At 39.3% G+C, this 27,713-nt stretch overlaps 1 long non-coding RNA gene across 1 annotated transcript in view; it reads right to left on the bottom strand.

Moving 5' to 3' along the window:
• The window catches only part of LOC102166412, a 128,519-nt gene that overhangs the window by 28,848 nt on the left and 71,958 nt on the right, over positions 1 to 27,713 (bottom strand). Inside the window, exon 3 of the long non-coding RNA XR_301961.3 lies at positions 8,209 to 11,400. This is a non-coding gene — a long non-coding RNA (uncharacterized LOC102166412). The remainder of the gene's footprint in view (positions 1 to 8,208; positions 11,401 to 27,713) is intronic.

Here is a 27,713-nt window from a genome sequence, read left to right on the forward strand (position 1 = left end):
TACAGTGGCCAAAAGACAGAAGCAAGCTAAATGTCCATCAATAAAGGAATTGCTAGAGAAGCTGTGGTACATATATACAATGGAATATTACTCAGCCATAAAAAATAATGAAATAATGCCATTTGCAGCAATGTGGATGGACACAGAAACTATCACACTAAGTAAAGTTAGTGAAAGAAAACATCATATGATATCACCTATTTGTGAAATCAAAAAAAAAAAGAATGCAAATGAACTTTTTTGCAGAAGAGAATCAGACTCACAGATTTTGAAAAACTCATGGTTACCAAAGTGGATGGGTAAGGGGATGAGAGGGATGGACTGGGGGTTTGGGATTGGCATATGCACAGTGAGGTATATGGAATGATTGGCTATAGAGCACAGATATTCTGTAATATTGGGTATTCTGTGATAATCTACATGATAATCAACTAAAGTCGAAAATTATAATCTGAGAATCTGAGAGAGAATGGATATGTGTATATGTATGGCTGGGTCACTTTGTTATACAGCAGAAATTATCACAACCTTGTAAATTAAGTATACTCCAATAAAACTTTAAAAAAAGAAAAGAGTAGTAGTCATAGAGTAAAATGAAGATTTTCTGAGATAATCAATGCCAAAAGAGGTAAGTAATTCAGAATTTCGATAAGTTCTACATCAAGTTAAAAAAAAGAGAGAGAAAAAGGGGAAGGTTAAAAAAATAATAGAAAGAAAAAATTAGAGGTGGGGATTATTAAAGGAAGAGAGACTAGAAAGAAAACAGCATATTTATGTAACAAACAAATAAAGAAAAAAATAAATGAAAGGCATGAAGTCCAGTGCTAAGTATCATTTTCTTCCCACAAAGCTCAACACAGTCTAAATAGAAATGTTTGTTATGTTTGTCTTTTCTATGACATAAGAAAGAGATATAAAAATCATTTTGACTTATGTGCATTCTCATAAATTTTTTAAAAAGCAAAAAAAGGTTCTTTAGGAAAAAATTATAAACTATTAAAAATAAGATGAAAAATACATTTAAATATGCCACAACACATAAATTACATACAGCACATGTGTTACATGATAAAAACATGTCATAATGAAGCAATATGATATCATCCCTCACATGTCCAATAGTTTCAAGAATATGTAATTAGTTTCTCACAAAAATAAAAAAGAAACATGGGCAATCATTTCAAGCAAAGAAAAATTTTTCTATGAATATACTGGTGAAGCGCTTTACCAATAAACATAAAATAATAAATAATAATTCAAAAATTTTATTGAAGTGTTCTGAACCAGAATATATTCCAACATGTTGGCAATACTCTGCTTTTGCAATCTGCTTTTCATCTCCCTAAAAAATAAATTGCTCCTGCATAAACAATATTTCAGTAACTGACAGAGTTGGCAGCTAGGCTGAAGACAGCAGGGATATTAGCAACCATGACTGATAGCAAAATTGGGGGTGGCGGAGAGAGGAAAAAGTACACATTCAACTTTCAGGAATAGCTGTTATGTTTCAGATTCCTTTAAAAAATATGAGATGACATATTGAGGTCACCATTGATTAAAATGATACATCTCCAAGGGAGGCATCCACCTCCTCTGAAATCTTCAGACAAACCACTTAGAGATGTGCTGCTCTAGCCCTTCCTCCCATGGCCACACCAGGGGTGCCGACGGCTAAATTCCTCTCAACTGGCTTCACCCACTGGATGGTGTTGCCAATTAGTGAAGGGAGCTGGAGACATAGTCCTACTGGATGGAATGCCAGTATGAAACCTCAAATCCCCCAGCACAGAGCTCAAAGAGCCTGGTTTACTTTTAAGTTTTCCTCACCCGTTTCCTCTAAACTATATTTACTGGGAAAGACTTTTGAATATCATCTTTCAGTTAATTCTATTTAAAAAAAAAAAAAGATCTATTCTGAAAATACAAAGGACACACGTTTCATTTCTTGAGCTGCTTTCTCAAAACAGTTTTCTCAGAAATTTTTGTTATGTACCTTGACTTGAAAAAGAGCCAGTCTACTAATTATACAGAAGAGTCTCCATTTCTCTGGTTGCCCCCACCCTAAAACCCACTCCTTCCTGCAACTTTGTAGGAATTTTAGTTTTCAACTATCTGACTTCAAAGGGAGTGTTCCAATTCCATCTGCATGCAGAGATTACCTGCTTTACCTCAATATCCAGTCTCCCTTCCTCTACCAATAACCCTAGCATTTAGCCGGAAAAATGGGACCCAGTTACAGGTTCTCAGTTTCCCCTGCGGTTAATCATGCCCTTGTGACTACATTCTGTCTGTCAGGACAAGCAAAGTGATGAGTACAACTTAGAGAGGCTTGTCATCTTCTTTCACTCGTTACTTTTCAACCCTTTGAAAAAGAGCAGCCAACTCAGACAGGATGACCACATACATGGCTGCTTTCCCAGCACACTCACGTTTGCTCCTGTGGTCCTGGGTCTTCTGGTCACCCTAATCCGAGATCATTAGATGGAAACTGTGTTGAGGGTGTAGTGAGGGTGGCTCAGTTTTCAAATGGAAAAAGCTGCTGCTATCTGGCCTTTTTGTTAGAGCAGTGAAAAGGGCAAATAATATAAAATCAAAAGAGAAAAAATCAGAAATTCTTAAATTTCAGAATAAATGGGTTACTTTCTTCTAGATGTCTAAAATCCATTGAGATGTTGAACATATAATTTTACAGGATTTTTTTTAAATGCTTGCAAACTTAAGAAAAAATAAAGCCGATGGATAAAGATTGTCCCAAAAAAAGCCAGTAGTTTTTTGTCTGAAGAAATTTAAGAAGGCTTCTTGAATTAGGTAGTATTCAACCTGGGCCTTGCATAATAAATATGAACAGTCTTTCAAAAGGCTGCAAAATAATTCTAGGTAGAGATTAGTATGTGCAAAGATATAAAGGCAGGAATGTGAGTGACATTTTAAAGAAGTGAAATAATAAAGGATCAGGCAGGTAAGATGTGGGAAAAGCTGAAACAAGGGTTTTAACTGGGACTTAATCTTGGAAAAATACGAATGCTATTCTGAGAAGTTTGGAGTTCATTCTAGAGGAAGTATGAAGCCAATAAAGGCTTCCCTAAACCTTCCTTGGAAAGGACAAAGTAAATTTAAAATATATGGCAGTGTTCATATCCACAGGACGTATGGCTGACCACATATAGTTAATGAGGGGGAAAAAATTAATGATACACAGAGAGGTCTTTTCTAAACAACTAATTCTGGTCTCCATCCCCATTTTTTGTTCTCTCTTGGCCCTGTCTTATCCCTATTTTCCTTTTCAGTCAGCTCAATTATTCTTTGCTTTTAAGTTTCAAAATCAAAGCCTTGGAAAATTCAAACCTTGAGGAAGAAAAATAGATATATTTGGATGAACTCAGTAAAAGAAAAAGTCAGGCTACAGCCTTCCCACATCACATTACAACATACCCAGAACCCCTAAGAGTTGGAGGAGGAAAAGAACATTCTTCAGAATCAACATGCTGACTGGTCCCTGAGAAATGTGCCCTACAGTGTGACTGTCCCTAGAACTCCCAGGAAATTCTGTGAGAGCTGGGGATAGAAAGACCAGTTGCCTCTTTCCTAAGTAGAAGAATGAAGGAAATCCTCAGATAAGAAATAGCAAACAGAGAAAGAAAAGACAAAAACAAAAAACAAAAACAAAACAAAAAAACACTTGTCAAGTTCTCAGTGCCCCGGTTCGTTTATACTGCCCAGTCAGTGATCATGTCCAGTTTAGGCAAGCACTGCACTTCACATGAAGTGAATAAAAGAGTCTGCATAGAGCAAGATGAAAGGACCCCCACAGAGACACATCACAACTGTTGGGTCTCTTAGACCTGAGGGAGGTAGGACTAGAAACAGACTTAAAACAGATCACTATGTGGAGGTGAGTGCAGTCCCAGGGGGTTTTTCAAGGGGCACATGCACCTTGTTACTGCCTCACTTTTAGGAACCTAGAAAACAATCCATGAGTTCCCACCAAAACAATCAATATCAGAGTGATTGTGAAAACTCTTTTTATCATTGAAAATGTAACATCTTAAACCCTGAGTAGTTAAAGAGAACCAAAATTAAAAGTAAAGTTCACAGATATCAGGTGCTTTATATTTACAGGCCCTCAATAAAAACTAGTGTGTATTTAAAGTAATCCCCCACCCCCAACAGAGGGCTGAAAAATTTTAAGTACCTATTCTACAACTATAATATAAAGAAAGCATACTTACATCAAAATTGAGATCTGGTTTCTACTTATTTTATTTATTTTTTTTGACCATGCCCGCAGCATGTAGAAGTTTCCAAGCCAGAGATCGAACCTGTGCCACTGCCCTGACCCAGGCTGCTGCAGTGACAAAGCCAGATCCTTAACCCACTGTGCTACAGGGGAACTTCTCTAGTTATTTTAAGTCAATTACCTTTTTACTCTTGGTAGACCATATGACTTAGCTTGAGTGAATTTATAAACATACTTTTAAATAAGAGATATTGCCATAAGCTGGCAATAAGATATTTACTTTGTTTTAATTAGTGCTATTTTGCATTATTTTCAAAGTTTATTCTAATGTTCCCTATAAATAATACTAAAGAAAGATATTTTACTTTTTTTTAGGAGACTTCATCATGTACTTGCACTATGCATTCTTGGGAAGAAAAGAACATATTAAGATGTACTTCAAAATAGAAGGGTAAAAAACACAACAGCTGATTCATTTACAAAGAAATATTCAATGTGAATGGTTGTCCCTAGAAACTTAAAAAAGAAATTCATTCTCAGTTTTTTTTTTTCCCCCACTCGGAAAATGTATGAGAGAAAGAAGAGAAAATATTTGTGAGAGAACGATTTCATGCAAAATCTATGAACAGTTGGGATGATACTAGGATTAGGGTGAATCATATGAAACTGCCAGTATTGACAATTTTTGACCCACAGAGATGCAAACTTTGCATGACTCACCTAATAATTACCTTCTGAGATACTAAAGTCAAAAAAAACCTTAATTTTAAAGGAAAATTTCATTTTTCAAATGTCCCTAATAATCACAAAACTAAAAATTTCTTCCTAAATGATCAAGGCAAGACTAACAATAAGAAAAGGAGATTCAAAAATTCTTCCCTTAAGATAAGCTACCAGAGGGAAGAAACTCAGTATTTAAGATGTAAATTTAATATCTTACTTGTGTATAATCATATATTTTAGATAATTCAACATTTTCCTTAAGAAGATGTCAGAAATTTTCTAAATAATAAGGTATGGTTCTCACAAAGGGTGTGGTACTGGCCTCTTGGGCCAAACTAGGAGAGGATAAAGAATTGAGTTCAGGGAGTTTCCCTTGTGGCTCAGCATAAACAAATCTGACTAGTAGGTTCAATCCCTGGCCTCAATCATTGGGTTAAGGATCCCACATTGCTGTGAGTTGTGGTGTAGGTCATAGACGTGGCTCAGGTCCCACAGTGCTGTGACTCTGGTGTAGGCCAGCGGCTATAGCTCCAATTTGACCCCCAGCCTGGGAATCTCCACATGCCGCAGGTATGGCCCTAAAAAGACAAAAAAGAAAAAAAAAAAAAGAAAAAAAGAATTAAGTTCATTGGATGTCATGATAAAAAGAAGCAGCTTTCTAGAAGAAAATGTGATTCTGGAAAGAAAGAAAAAAAGAAAAAAAAAGTAATAGAAAATGCAAACCAAACTAGCCTGACACTCCTTTCCCAGAACATTATAGAATCAGTCTTTTCTCACTCATTCTTAAAAGCAAAGGTTGGAGTTCCCATCATGGCTTGGCAGTTAACGTACCTGACTAGCATCCATGAGGATGCAGGTTCAATCCCCGGCCTTGCTCAGTGGGTTAAGGATATGGTGTTGCCATAAGCTGTGGTGTAGGCTGCAGACATGGCTGGGATCCTGCATTGCTATGGCTCTGGTGTAGGCCGGTGGCCACAGCTCCAAATGGATCCCTAGCACGGGAACCTCCATATGCTGTGGGTGCAGCCCTAAAAGACCAAAGGAAAAAAAAAAAGACAAAGTAAAAAGCAAAGATTGGAAAGAAAGGACTGTGGGACTTTAAGCCTCCTTCAAAGAGATAGAATGCAAATCCTCTGGCCAAGACAAGAATTACCAGACCCAGACCTTTATAATTGCCCCACCTGTCTTACTGCAATGCCCTCTCCCCTGATTTAAGCAACCTACTCCTTCATACCTCTAAAGGAATGGTATGTGGCCCACTCCTCACCTCTATAGGGGCAATATACACCCTCCAACCACTAGCAAGTGTATATGAAGACCCCCATCTTTCCTCAGCCAATAAGCAGGTCGCAGGTGTATCACAAGACCTCTCCTCTTTCCCTGGGCTATAAAAACAGACAGGACCATGCACCCCTGAGGTGGGCTCTCCCTGATCATCAGGAAGTCATCCCACTGCCCCAGCAGCACCTCTTATCCCAATAAACTCTTCTTTCCCTTCACCACAGTATGTTGGAAAATTCTTTTTCCAGTCCATGTTCATGGACCACAACAAGGACGACACTGGAAAAGAGGAGCAATTATAACATTATACAGTTAATATTCTCTAAGTTCTCCTGTTTTGTCTATCTTTTCAACAATTTCAGCAAAATTTGGAGAAATCCATCAAGCACCAGGGCTGTCTCTCCTGACTGGCTTTTTAGCATTAAGCAGAGTAGAGAATTAAGAGGACTTCCCCAAATTTACAAGCATTAGGATTTTGGGATCTTTGTTATCTTTGTTATCTTTCAGATGACTGATTTGTCAGTCTTGCGATAAATATGCAAAAGCTAAGAGTGTTCTGTTCTCAGAACATTGAAATAATTACCACAAATGCTCTAAATCTATTAGAAATTAGTTATTCTGAATCTGAATTAGCAAATGCTCCTTTAGAGCTGGGAAATAAACCTCCTCTTCACATTAGCATTTTTGATGGGCCCCTTTTTAAAAAAGTATTCTGAGCTTTCTTGCCTTCTTAAATTATCAAATCATGCCATAGATGGTGAGTGACTTACATAGCTCTGTAGATGTAGATGAACTGGGATCAGATCATACTAGCTTTGTAATTATGGGAATGTTACTTAATATCTCTCTTTGTTGAGAGGCAAAAATGTAGTACTGTATCCAAAATGAAAATCAATGCCATGAATCCAAATTCTCAATAAATGTTAGTTACTTTCATTCTTCCTCTTCCCTAACCCAAATGCTACACTTGCCTACCCCTTCCCTACTCATCACAACTGTGAAGCCTATCTTATATCAACTGCTGTTAAAGTCCTTGAAAAACAAGAGGCTTTTGCACCCACTCCGACTACACCCCCTACCCCAGATTATCCTCTCTTACTTCTGGATTTCAAATTCATTTTCTCAGAATTTAGTAGGGATATCAACTACCTGACCCAATCTACTATCAGGCCAGATAAAGGATGTGTGCTGAAAAATGAAAAAAACACAGAAATCCTGTCAGAAATTGGCTGAAACAACTGGGAAATGTATTGTCTCACATGACAATAAATTCAGAATTAAAGGAGACTGTTTGGTTTAGCCAGAGTCACTCTGTTGTTACAGCAGGCAAATACCTAAGTTTGGGGGAGGAGGGGGCACAGAGCCAGGTGGCAGGAAACCAAGCACCTTGCAAACAGTGGGAATCCATGGGCAGGCGCAGAAAAGCAGGAACCTCTAGACTTACAGGAAACCACATATTTTGGGGTAATAAGTGTCCTGGAGGCAGACAAAAGAAGGTGGGAGAAGGCAATAATTTGTAGTGTCCGAATGTAACCTGTTACACATTATACCCTTATTACAATAAAATCAGCCTTGCGGATAAGAAGTTCCCATCATGTATTGACACCACGACACTTCTGATTAAAGCTAAATAAGGACAAAAATCTCTCCTCCTTCAGGGAGGTGGAGCTGGAATGAAATCACGGAATACAACCCCCAAGCCCCTCCTTCCCAATGAATATTCTGCCCATTCCATTGTATGCTGTTCATAACCAGCCTGCTGAAGAAATGCAGGGCAGCTGCTTGCCCATCTGCCCACATGCCCTCCAGGGACATATTTCTCAAATAAATCATCATTTGACTTTCTTAATTTCCATCTCTTTTCTGAATTCCTTCTGCAATGAGACAAAGAACCTTTTCCTTGGTAACAATTCTCTCTCCCTTTCCTGCCATATGTATGACTTGGCTTCATCCCAAGGCTGTCTTACCTTAGGCACAAGAGGCTATCAGAAGCGTTAGGGTTGCAGGCTTCCCTGGTGCGTCCAAAACTGGGATGGGGTGGGGCTAAGGGGTAGGGGAGAAACTCTTTCCCAGGCATAAAATAAAGAACTCCAGTTGAGTATGCTAGGTTAGGTTAAGCTCAGTCACCTGGACAATCCTTACTAATGAAAGTCATCTGGGGAAATGCACGGGTTGCTAAAGTCTAGATTATTGAAAGATGCCGCAGTAAAATGGAACTACTGTGCTTGAGTAAAAATAATTAATATCGATTCTTGAAGTGTGAGGTGGGAATAGTAAAACCGAACAGGGCCCTGTGGGGCTCCTGGGCACACAAGTTTTCTGTGCCTTCAATTTCTTGTTTTTGGGGAATGGGCTTCAGCCTCCATGATATTCCCTGAGCTCCAAAAAGCAGGTTCAAATAGTTACTAATCAGGGAAGGGAGGGGATGCAGAGACCAGGGAGAACACTCAAGAGATAATAGTGCAGCCTTGAGGCAGGATCCTGGTTCCTCCTAAAGGAATATACCTAACAATATCTTTGAGTTCTTCCACAGAACTGAAATCCCAACAAATGGAAGATGTTGATGAAGCATTCTTCATTCCAAAAGAAGGATCATCAGAACCAATCCTGGGACCACCTAAACACCAGCTTTGAAAGACAATGCAAGCTCTCATCTATCCTGATCCTTATCAATGGCCCTATTTTTCACTCCCAAACTATAAACCACCTTCTGATCTCTCCCAAGAGGGGCACAGTCTTTAAGGCACTAGCCTTCTCTGGCCCCCTTTGCCTGGTGAAGCAATAAAGCTATCTTTTTCTCCTTCATCCAAAACCCGTCTACATGTTTGCACAAATAGTAGGGCTGGTTCAGTTTCCTTATGAATTATAAGAGGTAATTAGGAAAGGGCAGACACCTGAACAACTGTAGTTCTACCAGACTATCATGTAAATTAGATAAGCACCAAAAGCCCTTTGTACTTCTGCTGTGCCAATAACTCACCATGCTGATTGGCCCCAGCATTCACCCAGTTAGTCTGACTCAGCCTCAAAACTGAAACTGAGCAGGGCCCCAAATCCTTTCCGTGTCCCCATTTCTTGTTTTTAGGAAATGGACCTCATTCAGCCTCCATGGTGTTCCATGGGTTCCAAGGGGCAGGCTCGGACAGCTGCTGATGGGAAAGGGGATGAAAAGACAAGGGAGGAACAGTCAAGCAACAGTAGTGCAGCCTTTAGGTCAAGGTCCTGGTTCCCCCTCAAGGGATACACAAAATGAGGTAGATACACACACTTAAGAAAAAAGTTATATTCCTTATGCTTCTTTAGAAATGAATACTTTAAAAGTGAACAGTTTGGAGCCCTTCCTTGTCCTCCTCCCTCGTTTGATTGCACCCTAAACAGAATCTCCTGTGAACTAAAGATTAGGTACCCTGAGCACAATTACCTATGGGTTAAAAATTATAAGCACCTGATATTTTCCAGGAACTTTCCTTGTTTCTTCCAATCTCTGACCTACATGCACTTCCCGCAAGCATTGTTATTCTAGGAAAAGTCAAGATGTGCTAACTCAGAAGACCACCATCAGAATCATGCTGAGATCTCCTGACACTAGCTTTGGTGACAAAGATTCCAGAAAGAGATAAAAAGAAGAATGCATGTTTGCTCCAACTCTTATTCTTATCTTAACCCTTGTTTTTCTCCTTTTTGACCATAAACCCTCACAATTCTTCCCCAAAGGAGGGCATAGTCTTTAGGCATTAGCCTGCTGTGGCCTCCTTGCCTGGCAAAGCAAGGAAAGCTATTTTTTCTCCTTCAATCAAAACCCTGTCTCTGCATTTCTATTTGGCACCAGAGGACAGAGGCCAAGTTTGGTCAACAAAAACCCTCTCCATACAGTATAGTAGTAATAATACCCTTTTGGACAGTAGACTGGTAATGTCTTCATTATGGTAAATATGTCTTTCCATGTAAATCATTTGCCCTACTCCCTATAGCTAACTACCCATGACTTGAAGGCATGAATCCTCCATAGAAAGAGCTGAGCCCGGCCTAGTACTCAGAAATCATCACTTAGCTTTGTGTTTCCACTTAGGTTATTGCTGATAACAGAGCCAGCATTTGCTAAGAAAGGAAAGGGTCCTCCTCATCCCCAAAGTTTCACCCCATGTGTCAAAAGCAAGAAGGTCTGAGCACAAAGCTTCACTGGAAGCCATAGTGCAGAAAGGTAGATAGTAGAAAAAGTGGGAAACACCTTCACAGGTGAATAAAATGTCTCTTCTAAAACTGGGGTTGGGGGGAGAAGAGAGAAAGAGACCAGGTAAAGGAAACATGGTTTCCTATATCCACTCTCACATCCTAGGTTGAAAATCCAGTATGGTAATGTCAAAAACCATCTGAAAATTCTGGCCCAGGCAGAGGGCTTCTACCTTACTTCCTAAAGAATAATTTAGAAAAATACCAAGTGCCTAAGAAAGGCCCACCACAGAACAGAATGGCAACAGCAAAGCAGAAATTGCAGTGTGACATCATTAAGTAGAGAGCTGGAGGAGCTATACAAAAAGAATGAAGAGTAGAGCTGGGGGCCCTATTTGTGAGCTCACCTGGGGACTGGCAGGGGGAGGAGCCACTCAGTGAAGGACAGAGCGAGCCTGGAGCAGAAGACCATGGAGCCAACTGCCCAAGCCAGTAATAAATGAGAGCCACAGCTGGACCTCAGAGAAATAGCACTGTTCCCTTTCTCAGCCCCACAACTACCCTCAGTGTGAGCTAATACAGTCTATCAGGAAGGGGAGCAGTGGGCAGGAGGTGACAGACCTGAGAGCTAGAAGCAGGGGTGACCAATACAGATTTAAAGACATCATAAAAACCAAGCTGTTAACCAGAAATGGCAAAGCCTGCTCCTGTGTCCTAGAAATCCCTACATGGCATGGCATGCAGAGCCTGCAACTCCATCCCATCCACCTGCCCCACAGTCACCAAGGCTTCACACTGGTCGCCCTTTTCTTTCTTGACTTACCGCTAAATGAAATGCTCTTCCCCTGCCTTTTGGTGTGGCTGGCTCATCCCATCATCCAGACCTCAGTTTGTTGTTGTTGTTGTTGTCTGTTTTTATTTTTTATAAGATGTATTTCAAACCAAGCCATTATGCTTTCTGGTGAAATCTTTGAAGCATTTCCATTAATCTTTAGGAAGAAAAAAGTCAAAAACATTCATCATCATCATCATTATTTCATTTTTGTACAAGTCCTAGCCAAGAGAAATAAAATATAAATATAAATATTGGTAAGGTTTAGGCATTGATTGCACTGGATAAAATCATATAGTCAGAATACCCACGATAATTAAAAAACTCTTAGAAACAGTAAGAAAATCAAGTAGTTAGCATACAGAATAAAAGCTTACAACTGAGCAGTAACTATGCAGAAAATATAATAGGAGTTCTTAGCTAAGATTATAGACTGAACACACACAACTAATTTTGTTTTCTCCTGAATTTCACCAAAATCATAGTAAGGGGAATTTTGTAAGGAATAAACTCACAGGGAAGAACAGAGAGAAAACAGCTGTAGAAAAAGGAATGCTCTAACGCAGACAGATAACTGATCCCCACTCAAGAAGGCCAAATCTCAAAGCAATGGGGAAAACTGTGAATTTACCCAATTCATAAAACAGAATCCTATTTTATGTTTTATGTTTGAAAATGAAAATATGGTGCAATCGACTTATGATCATATCTCTGCTGGATGTCAATACTTTTTTAAAAACAGTTTTATTGACACACTATTTATATACCATAATGTTCACCAGGCCAAATCATACACACCGACGTTTCTTTAGCATATTCATATCACCATCATCTAAGTTGAGAACATTTCCATAACTTAGGTCTCAGCTGAAAGGGTACCTCCTTACGGATACTATCTCAGATTATTTTTAATAGACCCACACCCCTTACTTCCTGCTTCTATTCTCCAAGCATTAATCTGTACATATTTTACATAGTTACTGGTTCCCTTGTTTCTCACTAGAGTAAGCTCCATAAAAAGGTTTTCTCTCTTGACCAGCTTTTGTAGTTTGGCAGATAGCACAGCCCAGGGCCTAGCACATAGTATGTTCATTAAAAATAGCTTCTAAATGAATGAACTGGTAAGATGTAACAGGACACCAAGCAAAGGTCTGTATGTGATGGGGCACCAGCCATCAACAGCAGCACCATGTGGCACCAAGGAGGAGCGCAAGCAGGAGCTTATAACCCAACTGAGCCTATAACCCAGTTGTCCACTGGCTATTTGGAAGATAAGCTAACCCCATGGGACCGAGGAGACCTCTAAGGTTCTTGGACAGTTAGAGCTAGTAAGAGGGGAAAATCTCACTGGTATCAGATAGATAGCCATTGATAAAAGTGGGCGATCTCACACAATTAACTGAAAAAATAAAACAATACAATTGTATATGCAGCTCACACTGGCCCATCATTCAGACTGCTTACACTACAAACACATTAAAATATACAAAGTCAACGTGCCTTTGCTGCATCAACCATGTATCAGGTATTGCTCATAAGATGCTGAGCTCAGGATAGTGCAAAGGTCTAGATATAGAATTTACATCCCCATTCTTCTACTACCAGCTATATGACTTTCAGCAAGTTACTTAACTGCTTTGTGCTTTGCTTTGTACATTTACAAAATAGACACATCAATAGTTCCTATATCATAAGAGCTGTTTTATTAAAGAGCAATGATCAGAACAGTGCCCATCATATCTTGTGTGCCATAGAAAAGTGATCCAGTAGTTGTAGAAGTAGCAGCAGTAGTAGTTGTTATAGTGGAGGTTGCAGTATAAATAGTAATAAGTAGTAGTGAAAGGATAGACTTGCAGCCCATCATGCCTGTTTTATGGGACCAGACAGTCAACGTTAGCTCAGTGTCAAGCAGTGTCAAGTACAAAGTACTAAATTAATATTGAATTGACTTGTACTCACAATGTTTCCTATCACACTGCAAGAAGATTTGACACAATTGATTTTTCCTCAAGAACTGAGTGAATCAGCAGATTTGTAGTCCCTGTTGCTGGCAAACTGACTCCGAGTAAATCATTCTCAACTCTGTCCCAGAGAGACTGCCAGAGGACAGCGGTATTCCTACATCTGTGATTGTGTGTGTGCTAGACACGACATGCACAAAATTGTGATTCTGTTATAAGAACATAATAACATCATTTTTTAAGGAAGCTAAGTGGTAAAATAGCAGAAAATCCTGAAAAATTAAGCCACAGTATTCACAGATCAAGAGAATTCTTCTTTAGAAGAGAGAGCACACTGGTTTCATTTATGCATATCTTCCATGCTCCCTCTTCCAAGATAAATGAGAGAAGCCCTCATTTAGCTTTTTTCCTTTTTGGGTTGCACCCATGGTGGCATATCAAAGTTCCCGGGCTGGGGTCAAAGCAATACCAGATTCAAGCTGCATCTGCAACTATACCACGGGTTGAGGCAATGCTGGATCCTTAACCCACTGAGCAAGGTCAAGGACATACATCCTCATGGATACTAGTCAGGTTCTTAACCCCCCGAGACACAATGGGAACTCCTTCATTTAGCTTTGTAGCTGACTTCACATTTGAGTTGGCCAACAATGTCCTCTGATCCTTCACGTGTGTTATCTAAGGAAACTGGAAAGCAGAGTGGAAAAGCAGTTTCATTTTAAGATATGCATCAAAATCAGCTGCATAATTGGGGCAAGCTTCCAAGTCCCAAAAAGAGTGAGCAAGACCAATTATTTAACTATCCAAGGGAAATCGAGAGAAAGTTATCAAAAAGAAGAGGTTTTCACCACACAGAAGGGTCACTGAGCTATCTTTAGGTTAAAAGATCATGCGTAATTTTTAAAAATAGGTTAAAAGATTGTTTTCCATCTACAAAAAAAAAAAAAAAACCACAAATCTAGTGAACATTCTGAACAATGGTAAGTGGAATAAAGTTAAACACACAAGACAAGCATAGGGCAGCATTACACAGCTTACACTATAAAAAGATAGGTTGTAAAGGAAGTTATGGTAATTAGCTCTTACAATATGGTGCTTGATTCTTCCACTTCTAGCTCTTCCTAAAAATACAGAATTTTGGACACACGTAGATCAAATTTCCTCCAAATCTCTTCTCTGCTTACTTATGAGTGAGAGTCATAAATAAAGAACATTTTTTCATTAAAATGTATATAACATAAATTATGTTTTATTAAGCACAAGTATAGTTCTTCTTAAAGCAACAACTTATGATATAAATTCATTTTAAAAAATGAAAAAGAGGGCCATTCATGTTTTTGGTAGTTATCTATTAATTAATCAAAAGATGTGTGAGTAGCTAGTACAGGCCTAATGTCTTCTTGGTTATATTCAGTGTCAAATTATTTATGTTATGGTAACTCAGCTTCTTCAAATGAATTCACATATACATGAAAGTAAGAGTTTTTGTGGCAATGAAAATATAATAGTGGGAAAATGAGAATCAGGCTTCAATCTGACAATCCTGAGAGACAAACACAAAAACTCCTATAAGAGTTAACAGGCTTTGTCAGCGTCCCCTGGGAGCAAATGTAAAAGACAAAAAAGCAAAGGCAAAAATGGCTTCAGGAAGAAATGTAATAAGAAGGACCTTGGGAGATAAATTAGGGAAGGGTACAAGAATGTGTATGTACACTTAGACAATTAATCTCCACTTCCACTTCCAAAATGGAGCAGAGAATGCTTCTGAGTTTGTAGTGGGGTTTGACATTTAGGATAGACAGTACAACATTGAGAGAGGTGAAATGTTCAAGAGGAAGCCTCTGAAAACCAACAGGCAAGGTTTAAATTCAATCACTACCACATAGCTGTGTGGCATTGTGTCCATCTCAATTTCCTAATCTATTCCATGTAAATAATGATGGAACCTATATTATAGGGCCATAATCATTACTAAATAAAATAATCCATGTGGAGCAAGTACCATGTGGCATATTTAAAGTGTGTAAATATAAACCATTGATAAGAGTATTACTGTTATTCAAGCCATATTAGCTGAGAACCTTCTACTTGTCAGGTATACTTTTATAGATGCCAAAGATAGAGCAGTGAAAATATATATAATGTGGTACTTAGGAAGTATTAAGTGCTATGAAAAGAAAACAGGGTAGGTTAGAGGGGTGGAGGGAGCCAGGGGGAGTGGAAGGAGAAATAGTGGATGAGGTTGGAAGTGAGAATAATGTTATGCTTTATGAGCCATGATAAGGACCTGGGACAATATTCCATTCATTGGAAGACTTATAATCAGGGTATAATATGATCCAATTAATGATATAACCAATCATTTTGGCTTCTAGGGAAATATACCAACTGTAAGGGGGAAGAGTGGAAAATGGAAAACCAGATGGGCAAGTATTGAAATTTCTCAGAAGAGTGGTAGTAGCGGGCTGGACTGGGAACAGCTGAAGTGACCAAGAGTCACTGGATTCAGGATGGCTTTTTATCTCCAGGATATCTTTTGATAGGAAACCTGGAAAGTTTTGTTGGAAGACTGAAGGTGAAGTACAAGAGAATGTGAAGAACCATGGATGACACCGTACACATGTGTGTGCTATAGTCCTATCATGAGATGGGGCTGACCGAGGAAGGAAAGGGATTGGCAGCAGAAATCAAGAGTTTTGTTTAGGACATACTAATTTAGGATGATTAGCAAAGATCTAAATGAAATGTAAAATAGGCAGCTAGATGTACAGATAGAGAGTTCATGGTAGAGGCAAGGGCCAGAGACATACATTCAGGAGTCATCAGCATGTGGATGACACTGAAAGTCATGGAAGGCTTGAGATCACCTATGGGGTGAGTGTAGCTGGAAAGAGTGGAAAGCAGAGGTCCATGCTTTGGGCACTTCAACATCTAGTTGTACGAAGCTGTTGGTGTGCTTCCTAGACATGTGATCTAACTGCAAATAACTTTGAGTGAGTGAGTGTGTTTCATCTCCACACTGTGTGATTTCCCACAAGTGGAGAAAGTGTTTCCAACAAAACAACTGAACAAATGTATCAAAATCTGCCAAGAGGACAGATAAGATAAGGACTGAGACTGGCTGGCGGATTTGGCAAGGCAGAAGTGGGTGAGGACCTTACAAGAGCTGCTTAAGGAGAGTTTTGGTGATGAAAGTCTAGTTGGAGTAGAAAGCAGAGACTAGTGGTTCAAGACAGCTCTTTCACAGAGTTTTGCACTAACAGGAAGCAGAAAAATAAGAAAATACCTTCAAAGGAATATGAAGACAGGTGAGAACTTTTCAAATCACGGAGCTATTATGACATATTATATGTTTATGGAAATGACCCTGTAGATGGAAGGAAATAGTGCTGGGGGAAGGGGAATGGCAGAAGCAGAAGGAGCAAATATAGAGGTTTGTCCTTGATGGGAGGTCAGACAGTTCACCCACTGTTCCAAGAGAGACAGTAAACTATAAGAGTACAGTTATGGCATTTTGGTAGATTTCATGATTGGTGGATTAAAAGGCTCTTTTCTGTTTCCCTCTATTGCATCAATGAATAAGAAAAGGGTATCCGTGGCTATTAGAAGTGTGACAGGAGTATAGGAGGTCTGAAGAGAGGGGAAAACGTGAAAGAGGTTATGTGAGAGAGTGGGAGAACTAATCAATATGAGAAATACATACCACACAGGGCTGAGCAATACTGAGAGGCCACATGAGGTTTGTGATTACAAGTTCTAAGTGACACCAGTCAGCATTTAAGTGTGTTTTTCTAAAGCCATGTTCAGAGGTTCGGCTTCAGATGCCGAGCTAACCAAGAATCAGTTTTAGCCAAGCCATGGTGTTGTACAATGCACTTCACGAAAGGAAGGAGGACAAGTATGCTGAGGGTATGTACAAGAGAGTGATTACAATGAGAACCTCACAAGCCACGCCAACTACACAGGGAGGTGAGATGATGGAGCCAATGGATAGGAGGTTCTACAAAGAGAGTAGAATTACTAGAGTGGGAATGTTAGAGAAAGAGAGTTGCTAAAGTGGGACATGGAAATCAGAGAGCAGGAAGCCTAAAATTATGATTATTTCTGCAACAACATATGGGTGTATTTCAGTTGCCATTTTTCCCTTCTAATAATCAAAGCAGCCTTGATAAGTGAATTCATTCTGTTATGGGTTGAATTATGGCCACAAACACACACACACAAATGCACACACATCGAAGTCCTAACCTCCAGTGTGAATGGATACAACCTTATCTGTAAATAGAGACTTCGCATATATAATCAAGTAAGATGAGATCATTAGGGTAAGCCCGAGTCTAATCTAACTGGTATATTTAATAAAAGAGGGAAGTTCGGACACAGGCATATAAAGAATTACATGTAGCAACAGAGGCAGATACTGGAGTTATTCAGCTGTAAACCAAGGAATGGCAAGGATTGCTGGCAGCACCAGAAGCCAAAAGAAAGGCATGTCACACATTCTCCCCTGAAGCCCACAAGAGAGCATTGCCCTATCAACGCCTTGATTTTGAACATCTGGCCTACAAAACTGTCAGAGAATAAAGTTATAGTACTTTAAGCCACACACTTTGTATTACTTTGTTAGGGTAGCCCAAGAAATTGATGGACTTTACCCTTCACTCAAGGAGATGCCAAGTCCATTTCCCTGGCCTTGTGATTGACTCAACAAGAGCCCAAGAGGAATTGAGGAGCTATTTGTTGGGTCTCTGGAAAAGAAAAGCTCCTTTGTTTTTCTGAGTACTGCCCAAACTTTCTTCCTGTTGGATATGGAGAAGAATGTGTTAGCCCTAGAAAACGCTGGCAGTCACCTTGAAACTCTAAGGGGAGAACTTCTCCTGCACTAGTGTAAGGATCAAGGAAACAAAGCAGAGATATTGAGAAAAAGGAATTGTTACTACACGAGACTTGGGTCCACTCACTCTTGCTCAGAAAGCCGACTACCTGACACCAGTAAATCCTCCTAAAAGCCTCCTGCCATTATTACGAACCAGGAATGTCTTTCTCAAGGAAATGGGAGTCATCCCTTTGAAACATAATCATCAAGAAGATAGCATTCTTTAGTCTTTGTGGAAATATAAGACCTTAACTTCAAAAAGCACCAATTAGCAAACACAGGTGGCCTAATCACCTTGCCCAGCCTCCTTCTTGACCTCTTCCAGTAATTACCACTAGTTGATTCAGCACTTAAAACTCTCCTGCCATTTGCTCCAGGGAACCTTAGTTCAATCTCTCTAATCCTATTGCAATGGTCTTCAGTAAAGTCTTTCTTGCCTGTTAACAGCATCCAGTGCATTTTTTCTTTGATATCTCAGGATCTCCTCTACTTTATATCCTGCTTTATGCACTACACAAAATATTCAAAACATTCACAATCAAGTGTTCTGCTAGTGTGCCCTTAGTCTGACATTTTCCTGACTCCCTTGTTTCCACAAGAGGAGCAGCTTCAGTCCTTCACTTACAGAAGGGGCCCCACACTCCTGGAATGAGTAATGCCAGCAGCACTTTCCCACTATACCTTGTTTGGTTCTTTTCCAATTCATTTTATGCTCTGAATGCCCTTCCTCTGGCTTTCTTCACGCCTTTTTCTCTTTGCCCCGAAGCTTCCTGTCTCTCCCACAGCCAGCTTCTCCTTCCAAATCAGATCACCTGAAGGTCTTTTCCTTGTTTATAGGAGGATAAGCAGTTACATCTGCTCACAGTGAGTGGGCAGACGGCTTCAAATAGAAAATGTCTTTGAAATGGCTGGCGAAGAGAGCCCAATTTAATTGTTAGGAAAGCATGCCAGGAGACCGAACACTTTGGTCTATTTCATTCTGAAATTGTTCTCTCGTGAGTGGACACAAGGCTCTAGGTGAAATTCTCAACAGAGAATTTTTTTTACTTTTTGTTTTCGTTTTATAACATTAGCACCTCAACAGCAAATAGTAAAAATTAAATAGAAAAACTTAGAAATTAGTCGCTCAACTTAAGTTGTGCTCTGGTGACACTGGTAAGCCCTATCACTGTACAAAAATGTTGCAAAGAGTTAACACAATTAGATTTTCACTTTCTTCCTTCCCCAAGCCACATCTTCTCACCTGATTATCTGAGTGCTCTGTTTCTATTTAGACTCTCCTTATTCCAAACTGACATCAGAGTTTTTGAATTTCATTGAAAGAATCACCAGAAAAAAAAGAATATAGGACAGATCCTCCTCCTCAGATCCCTTGTGCTGGGATTGTGGGTAGAATGTGATGCATTCTCTACTCTCTTCTTAGAGGAGTCTTGCAGCAGCTCAGCTCCCAGGGTCCTTCATCCCATAGTCCCAGTGCTGGGAGAGCTCAGCCCCACTACTAGTACTAATGAGGGAGCCATTAATGAGTCTGATGAATGACTGTGATATAATCAAATTGTTGGCAACAAATCGACTGAGCTATATTGTGAAGACTACCTGGGAGGGGCCAGAGGTAAACTAGGAAAATCAATTACCTGGGTGGGTTTTATCCAGATACAGCATGAATAATGTCATAATGGTGGTAGTGATGCCTGAATAGATTTCAGAAATCGTCAGTCAAAACTAATCACTAGGATTTGGTGATTGGTTGGATGTAAATGGGAGGGGTTAGGAAGCTGGAGATTGCAAGAGTGATACCCAGGTTTCATGCTGGAGCATCCAGGTAGAAAATCAAAACTCACATTCATTGATATTTTTTATTTGTCTAGTACTGTTCTCAGCCTTCCACATATAGTCTTGTTAATACAACAAAATGTTGATGTAAAACTGTTATTATTATTCACACTTTATGAATGAGGAAACTGGAGCATAAAAGATAAGGAATTTTCTCTAAATCACACAGCCAGTAAGTGTTGGAGTCAGGATTTGATTTGGCCACACTGCTTGAGAGTCCATGCTTCTAATTTCTGTGACATTCACTGAGGACAGTGTTTAAAAGAGAAAAAGTTTAGCAGAGTTCTGAACAGACTGATTTTTAGGTGCTTTGGAGACACCCTAGGAAAGATGTCACATATGTCACTGACATTTATGGGACTCAAACTCAGGATTAAGGATTGGGTAGAAAGTATAGATTTTAGCCATTAGCACATAGATAGTTATTGAAACCAAGTGGTGTATGAGATTGTTTGCCCAAGGAGAGTGTAGAAACAGAAGAGCAAAGTTCCAAGGATGCATCCTGCAAAACACCAATATTTAAGGAGGAATTAAAAGAGAAGTAGTTGACAAAGGAGGTAAAAAGCTTTCTAAGAGGTGGGAAGAAAGTCAGGAGAGTGTGGTGTCGTGAAAAAACAAGACAGAAGAATGGTCAACACTGGAAGTGGAACTTTTCGCTGGAAGGTGAGAAGTTCAAAGTGTCTATTGTTTAAGACTTTAATGCAAGAGAACTAAACCTATGTAATGGCTGATGTGAATGCAGCCAACCCAGAAGGATGGAGGAAGATAAGGCAAGAGGTAATGAGCAATGGACCAGACCCATGACAGCGTGTGTGGGGGTGGGGGTTGGTGGCTGATTCAGAGCACAGAGAAGGAAGATTCTAGGTAGGAAGCAGGACACCTCCCTATAAAGGAGGGGAAGGAGGACTAAATGGGAAAGTTGAAGGCAGATGCATAGATTTGGTAGCAAGTATTTTGGCCTAATAATTTCTATACCTTCTGTAAAGGAGAAAAGATCAACACTCTTATCTCATTCCAATGCCCTCAAGATTTCCTGCATCAGTAGTTCTCCAACTTTTTTGTTTTTGAGGATCTTGAACAGATTTTAATTATGTAGGTGACACCTAGCTGTATTTACCATGTAAAAGATTAAAACTAAGACATTTAAAAAGGTTCACTTATTTCTCTATTTAAAATAATAATAATGAAACTGCTATATATTCACATAAAACATATTTTATGAAAAAAATATAATTTCCAAACAAAAAAATAATTTAGTGATGAGAGTTACAGTTTTACATTTTCCTCGCAAATGTCTTTGATAGTGGCTTGAATACAAGACAGCTAGATTCCTGTATGTGCTTCTGCATTCAGCCTGTTATAAGATGCTGTGTAAAGGCTAGTAAGCATTTTCCCAGCCTTGCCAAAGAATTGTGGATATTATCGTTCGGTATAACCCAAACTGGAAAAGTGGTAGTTCCTCAAAGATTCCAGTTGTAATGAAGAGTATGAAATCATACTAGTGTACTTTTCATATTCTGCCATATTTAAATCCACTCATCTACCTTGCATCCAGTCCTATTTGGATTCTGTAATCTTAAAGATCGGGAATATATTTAACTAAGAGTTTATACTTGGATCAACACTGTCCAATTAGATCATGAAATAGGAAACACTGGCAGAGATACAAATAGGATATCCATCAATCATAGAACACAAATTAGAGACTTTAGAACAAAGTAAGTGGTTTTGAATCAAAGTGTAAGAGAATGAGGGAGAACCTCATTACAAGAAGTGGGAAATAAGCTAGGACACTGTTATGTGTTGAATTGTATGGCTCCAAAAGATATGCTGGAGTCATAAACCTGGTACCTGTGAATATGACCTTACTTGGAAACAGGTTCTCTTCAGATGAAATCAAGTTAAAATGTGTTAAGATGATTACAGTGGGCCCCTAATCCAATATATCTTGTCCTTATAAAAAGAGGAAGATGCCATATGAACAGAATGACACACAGGGAGAATGCCATCTGACAACAGGAAGAGATTGGAGGGATGACACTGCAAGCCAAGGAAGACCAAGGGCTGACAGCTACCGTCAGAAGCCAGGAAGAGGCTAGGAAGGATTCTACCTAGAGTCTTAGAGGAATCGTGACTGCTAACACCTTAATATCTGACTTCTGGCCTTCAGAACTATAAGAGGATACATTTCTGTTGTGTTAAGCCACCCAGTTTATGTTCTTTTGTTACAACATCTCTGGGACACTAATACAGATGGAGTAGGGCAATGTGCTATGTTCATAATTACTCACTCCTCCTTTCCAGAAGAGGAATCCTACATCACCACCTACTGCCATGTGACTTTCAGTACCTACTGGGGGAATGAATGTACCTCCTTATCCCACTGGACTTGAGCTTTGCTTTGGCCAATAGAAGTGATGCTTACCACGCTGGAGCAGAAGACTGCAGAATCATCAGGCATTTCCATTGGTTCTATTGCTCCTTTTCTTCTGTCAACAGAAGCTAGGTCCCAGACATGGACTGTCCCTTTAGCCTAAGGTTGTTTCTACAGCCTCTACGTAGGAGATACAACCAATCTGCATACCACAGAAACATTGTTGGAACCTATACAGACTTGAAGTCATGTGTTACTGCAACATAATTTTAAAATATCGAAAAAATTTCAGACAAATGAATTTCTCTTCATCAGGCCTAGTGTTTTTAAAAGCAGATGGCCATAATATTCATTACATAATTCTATCTATGAAGGCTACTCAGACATTGGCAGTTAAAGCCTCTTTGCACGTTGTTCCAGCACTATAATGCTTACTGCAAAAAATTACCTCAATTTCTTCACTGTAAAAAATTTCAGTAAGGGAGTTCCCTGGTGGTTCAGTAGGTTAAGGATCCAGCATCATCACTACTGTGGCTAGGGGTCACTGCTGTAACATGGGTTGCAATCCCTGGCCCCTGAACTTCCATATGCTGAGGGCTTGGCCAAAAAAAAATTCAATACTACAAACCTAGCTCACAGCTTTATTAAACATATCAACTATCTATAGATAGATGTTATATTCTTATTCTATTTCTTACACAAAGGGACTCCTGACATTGTTGCTTCCCTTAGCCATGAGTGGGGCACGCTGCAGAGGTAAGAACATAACGTATGAGGAGATCAGAGGACAGCTGTGTTGTTTCACAACCATGTGAGCACAACCAAATTTCCTAACTTCTTAGAACCTAGTTTCTGAAATTTTAACAGAGAGCTTGTTACGGCTTAATATTTGAGGAAAGGCACTCAGCATTTTTAACATTGTATTTCAAGTTCAATTCTAATGAACTAAGACAGGAAGTAGTTTTGAAATTGCTAAAAATGAATAAGTCTGACCTCCCAATACTCACATGCTGAAACCTATTCCCCTGTGCGATGGTATTTGGAGGTGGGGCCTTAGGGAAGCAGTTAGGTCTTAAGACAGAGGCAGACCTCATGGTTCAAATTGGTGCCCTTATCAAAGAGACCTCTGTGGTCTCCTGCACCTTTTATGCTCTGTGAGGATACAACAAAAGGATGGCCATCTGTGAACTAGGAAGCAATCTCTCACTAGATACCACATCTACTGGCACCTTAGTCTTGCATTTCCTGCCTCCAGAACTGTGCGAAATCAATGTCTTTTGTTAAACCACCCAGTCTTTGGTATTTCTGTCATAGCAGCTGAATGAACTAGTCAGAAATAAACCTTAAGTACTCATGAAAAGATGAATCAGAGGATATTATTATATATATGACTTTCATTCACTCAACAAATATTTATTAATAATATACTATACGCTAGGCATCCTTCTAGGTGCTAGAGATATAAATGTTAACAAAGCAAATAAAATCCCACTCTTGTGAAGCTCACGTTTCTAAATATCATGTTATATATTTTTATGTCTATTTTGTCATGAGGTCTTTTTTTATTTTTCTTTTTAGGGCTGCCTGTGGCATATGGAAGTTCCCAGGCTAGGGCTCAAATTAGAGCTGGCCTCTAGAGCAGACTGGCCTCACCACAGCCACAGCAATGCAGGATCCAAGCCACATCTGTGACCTACACTATAGCTTGTGCAATGCCAGAGCTTCAACCACTGAGCGAGGCCAGGGATCAAACCCACATCCTCATGGACACTATGACAGGTTCTTAACCCGCTGAGATATAAGGGGAACACCTGTCACGCGGCCTTAAGTACAAGTTTTAGTTGTTATTAATTGGTACTGCTACTTTTTTTATAAGTACATATATACTATCTTTTCTAATGTAATCTTAGGCTCCCATATTGCCTAATTTTTCAACAGTATAATAACCATAATTGGTATCAATATCCATTATACTCACTTTTACAGTCCCTGAATGGATATAATCAGCAACAGAAAAATGTTTACTAAACATTAGTTAGTCTGGAGACAGACATGATACTTTACCATTCGATAATGACAGACTTTACTTACAGACAATTTGAAAGGAATGTCACTCTCTGTATTCAAATGGTACAACAGTGCAATTAAAACAAGACATTTGTCTTCAAATGTGCCTTCTCTATCACTACTAATGCACTGGGTCATTAGTTCCAACACTGAATAGGTTCTCACTACCCCATTCAATTTAATTAGTGTATTAGATAATACATAAGAGCACACTTTGTACTACAGCTAATAGTAGATAATGGTTCTTAAGAAGAGAGCAACTGCCTTACACTTTGATGGCTACACAGAAATATATATATATGTGCATATATATATAATACATATTTATTTTATATGCTATATATAAATACATACATCTATTTGAAGTCATTAAAAGATGTTAAAATACAGCTCTCTTACAAAAAGCAAAGGTGAAGAGTCCCCATTGGGGTTCATCAGATTAAAAACCTGACTAGTATCCATGAGGATGCAGGTTTGATCTCCAGGCTTGCTCACTGGGTTAAGCATCAGCATTAGAGCATTGCTGTGAGCTATGGTATAGGTCACAGACATGGCTTGGATCTGGTGTTGCTATGGCTGTGGCGTAGGCAGGCAGCTACAGCTCTGATTCAACCCCTAGCTTGGGAACCTCCATATGCCACAGGTGCAGCCCTAAAAAACTAAAATAAATAAATACAGCGTTTTCCCCCCTGAGGGTCAGTTATTTGATACAAGTATGATAATCTAGCTCGGGGTTTCTTCCCATCCTAACACAAAACTATTCTCATCTGTCACCAAATGAGTCTCGCCTCCAGCTGAAAAATACAATAAAACATTAAGTAAAAATCTAATCTTGCTGCACTAACCACCAACCCCAAAATAGAAAAAAGCCCTTCCAATTAAAATAAAATAATTTAAAAAAAGCTTAGCATAAATATTGAACTACCATATGATCTAGCAATCCCATCCCAGGTCATACATATGGACAAAACATTCATTCCAAAAGAAATATGTACCCCTGTATTCATCACAGCACAATCCACAATAGCCACAACATGGAGAAAACCTAAATGTCCAGCAATAGATGAATGAATTAGGATGCGGTACATATATACAATGGAATACTACTCAGTCATAAAAAGGACAAAATAATGGCATTTGCAGCAACATGGATGCAACTAGAGAGCCCCTCACTAAGTGAAGTAACTCAGAAAGACAGATATCACTCGTCATCATTTACATGTGGAATCTAAAATATGGCATAAATTGGGAGTTTCTGTTATGGTGCAGTGGAAACGAATCCAGTAGTATCCATGAAGATGCAGTTTCAATCCCTGGTCTCACTCAGTGTGTCAGGGATTCAGTGTTGCTGTTGCTGTGGCTTTGGCTGTGGCATAGGCCAGCAGCTATAGTTCTGATTCAGCCCCTAGCTGTGAACTTCCATATGCCTAGGGTGCAGCCCTAAAAAAATATATATATGTGTGTGTGTGTGTGTATATATATATATATATATATATATATATATGATAAATTAAATATGGCACAAATCATCCTATCTATGAAACAGAAACAGAAGCAGATCATGGCCGTGGAGAGCAGACTTGTGGTTGCCAGTGGGGAGGAGGAAGGAGTGGGATGGATGGGGATTTGGGGGTTAGTAGATGCAAACTGTTACATTTGGAATCAATAAGCAACGGGGTTCTACTGTAAAGCACAGGGAACTATGTCTAATCTCTTGGGTTGGAATATGTTGGAAGATAGTATGAAAAAAGAATGTACATATATACATGTATGTATGACTAGGTCATTTTTCTATATAAGAAAAATTGAAGAAACACTGTAAATCAACTATATTTAAAAAGAAAAAAAGCTTGACCACCTGCAGTCAAGAAACTAGCTTAATGGACACTAACTTAAGAGACTATACTAGATAGTCACACAGACTATATATGAAAGTACTTTTCAAATTGGAGAAGCTCTATGGTAGTGTTGGTTATACACAATGAAACGGAAAACTGGTATAAGGAGGAAATCACTGTGGACCAGAGTTTCACTTGAAAAACTCCTTGGTGGATATGAGTACTGTGTTGGACTTTGCCTGATGGGTAGGATTAGAGTGATGGAGCAGAAGGGAGACCACTGCAGGACCTGGGGCATGGAGTCAGGAAAAGGTTTCACCTACATGCAGGGAGCCCAGAAACAAAATAAGCCAGAGGTGGGTTCACTGGTGAGACATCCAGAACACAAGGCACAACTGCTGGGACCCACTAGAACTCCGGACATTAAGTAGGAAATAGCCCTAGTAACATGGCTTCAGGAAGAGAGATACTGCTGGCCACAGGACTGACCAGGAGAGTACTGGAATAATCTAAGTGCACATGACAGTTACTGTTGCCAGAGGCCAGCTCGGCAGCCAGGGATGTACACTTTTTCCCAATAGGAGAGGGACACAGCATTGGCGAATGTACGATACGGAGACAGCCTCTTTGTCCCTTCTTTCAGGGCACTGGACTGCTCAAACTTTATTGCAACAGTGGTTGATTATATAGACAGTTTTTCACTACAGATTACATTACAGTGTTAAAAGTACATTGGTTAACTATTACATGGTATAGCAGCTATGCATCTTGTTTTAAGATCTCTATCTTAACTAAACTTAGTACTTTGAAGAGGCCATAGACACAAGAATTTGGCACTCACAAACCTTGTTTGTAGACTGGTGCTTATCTTCAAAGTGTGGCAGGGAGATAGTGTAAGTAAATATAAACCAACTTAATTAAACTAGCTATCACTTAAAAGCTTTTAAAATCAAAGACAAAACACACAGCTAGGTTTTTTTGGATAATATATGGCTAACTTCTATGGACCTCATTAAAATCCTAACTCTAAAGTTTACTATATATAACTAGTTAATAGATAAACACTATGTTTTAACTAAGTTGGATTAAAATAGGTCAAAGTCTTTCAGGATGAAATTCTTATTATACTATTGTTGTAACTTTGTTAAATCACAAATCACCACAGGAAAATAAGAATGGAAAATAAGAATAATAAGTAAATAATCAGGAAAGACTGAGGAAAACTGAATAACAAATAAAACAACAGGAAAGACTAGGTCACCTGAGAAACAATCCATGCTCTCCAGCGCAAACATGGAAATTGTTTTCCCAGGAAGGCCCAATTCTTCCCCATAAACATCAAAATGAGAGCTGTGTAACCTGAGGCCTGCCCTCGGCTTGTACCATGCAGGCAGGCTTTTATCCTGTCCAGAGGCCCACCTTCAGCATGCACCATTCAGGTGAGCTTTCATCCTGACCAGAAGCCCACCTTCGGCTTTTACCGTTCAGGTGAGCTCTCTTCTTTGGTTAGGAACCTGCCTT

The sequence above is a fragment of the Sus scrofa genome, chromosome 2 (genome assembly GCF_000003025.6).
Source record: "Sus scrofa isolate TJ Tabasco breed Duroc chromosome 2, Sscrofa11.1, whole genome shotgun sequence".
Classification (NCBI taxonomy): Eukaryota; Metazoa; Chordata; class Mammalia; order Artiodactyla; family Suidae; genus Sus; species Sus scrofa.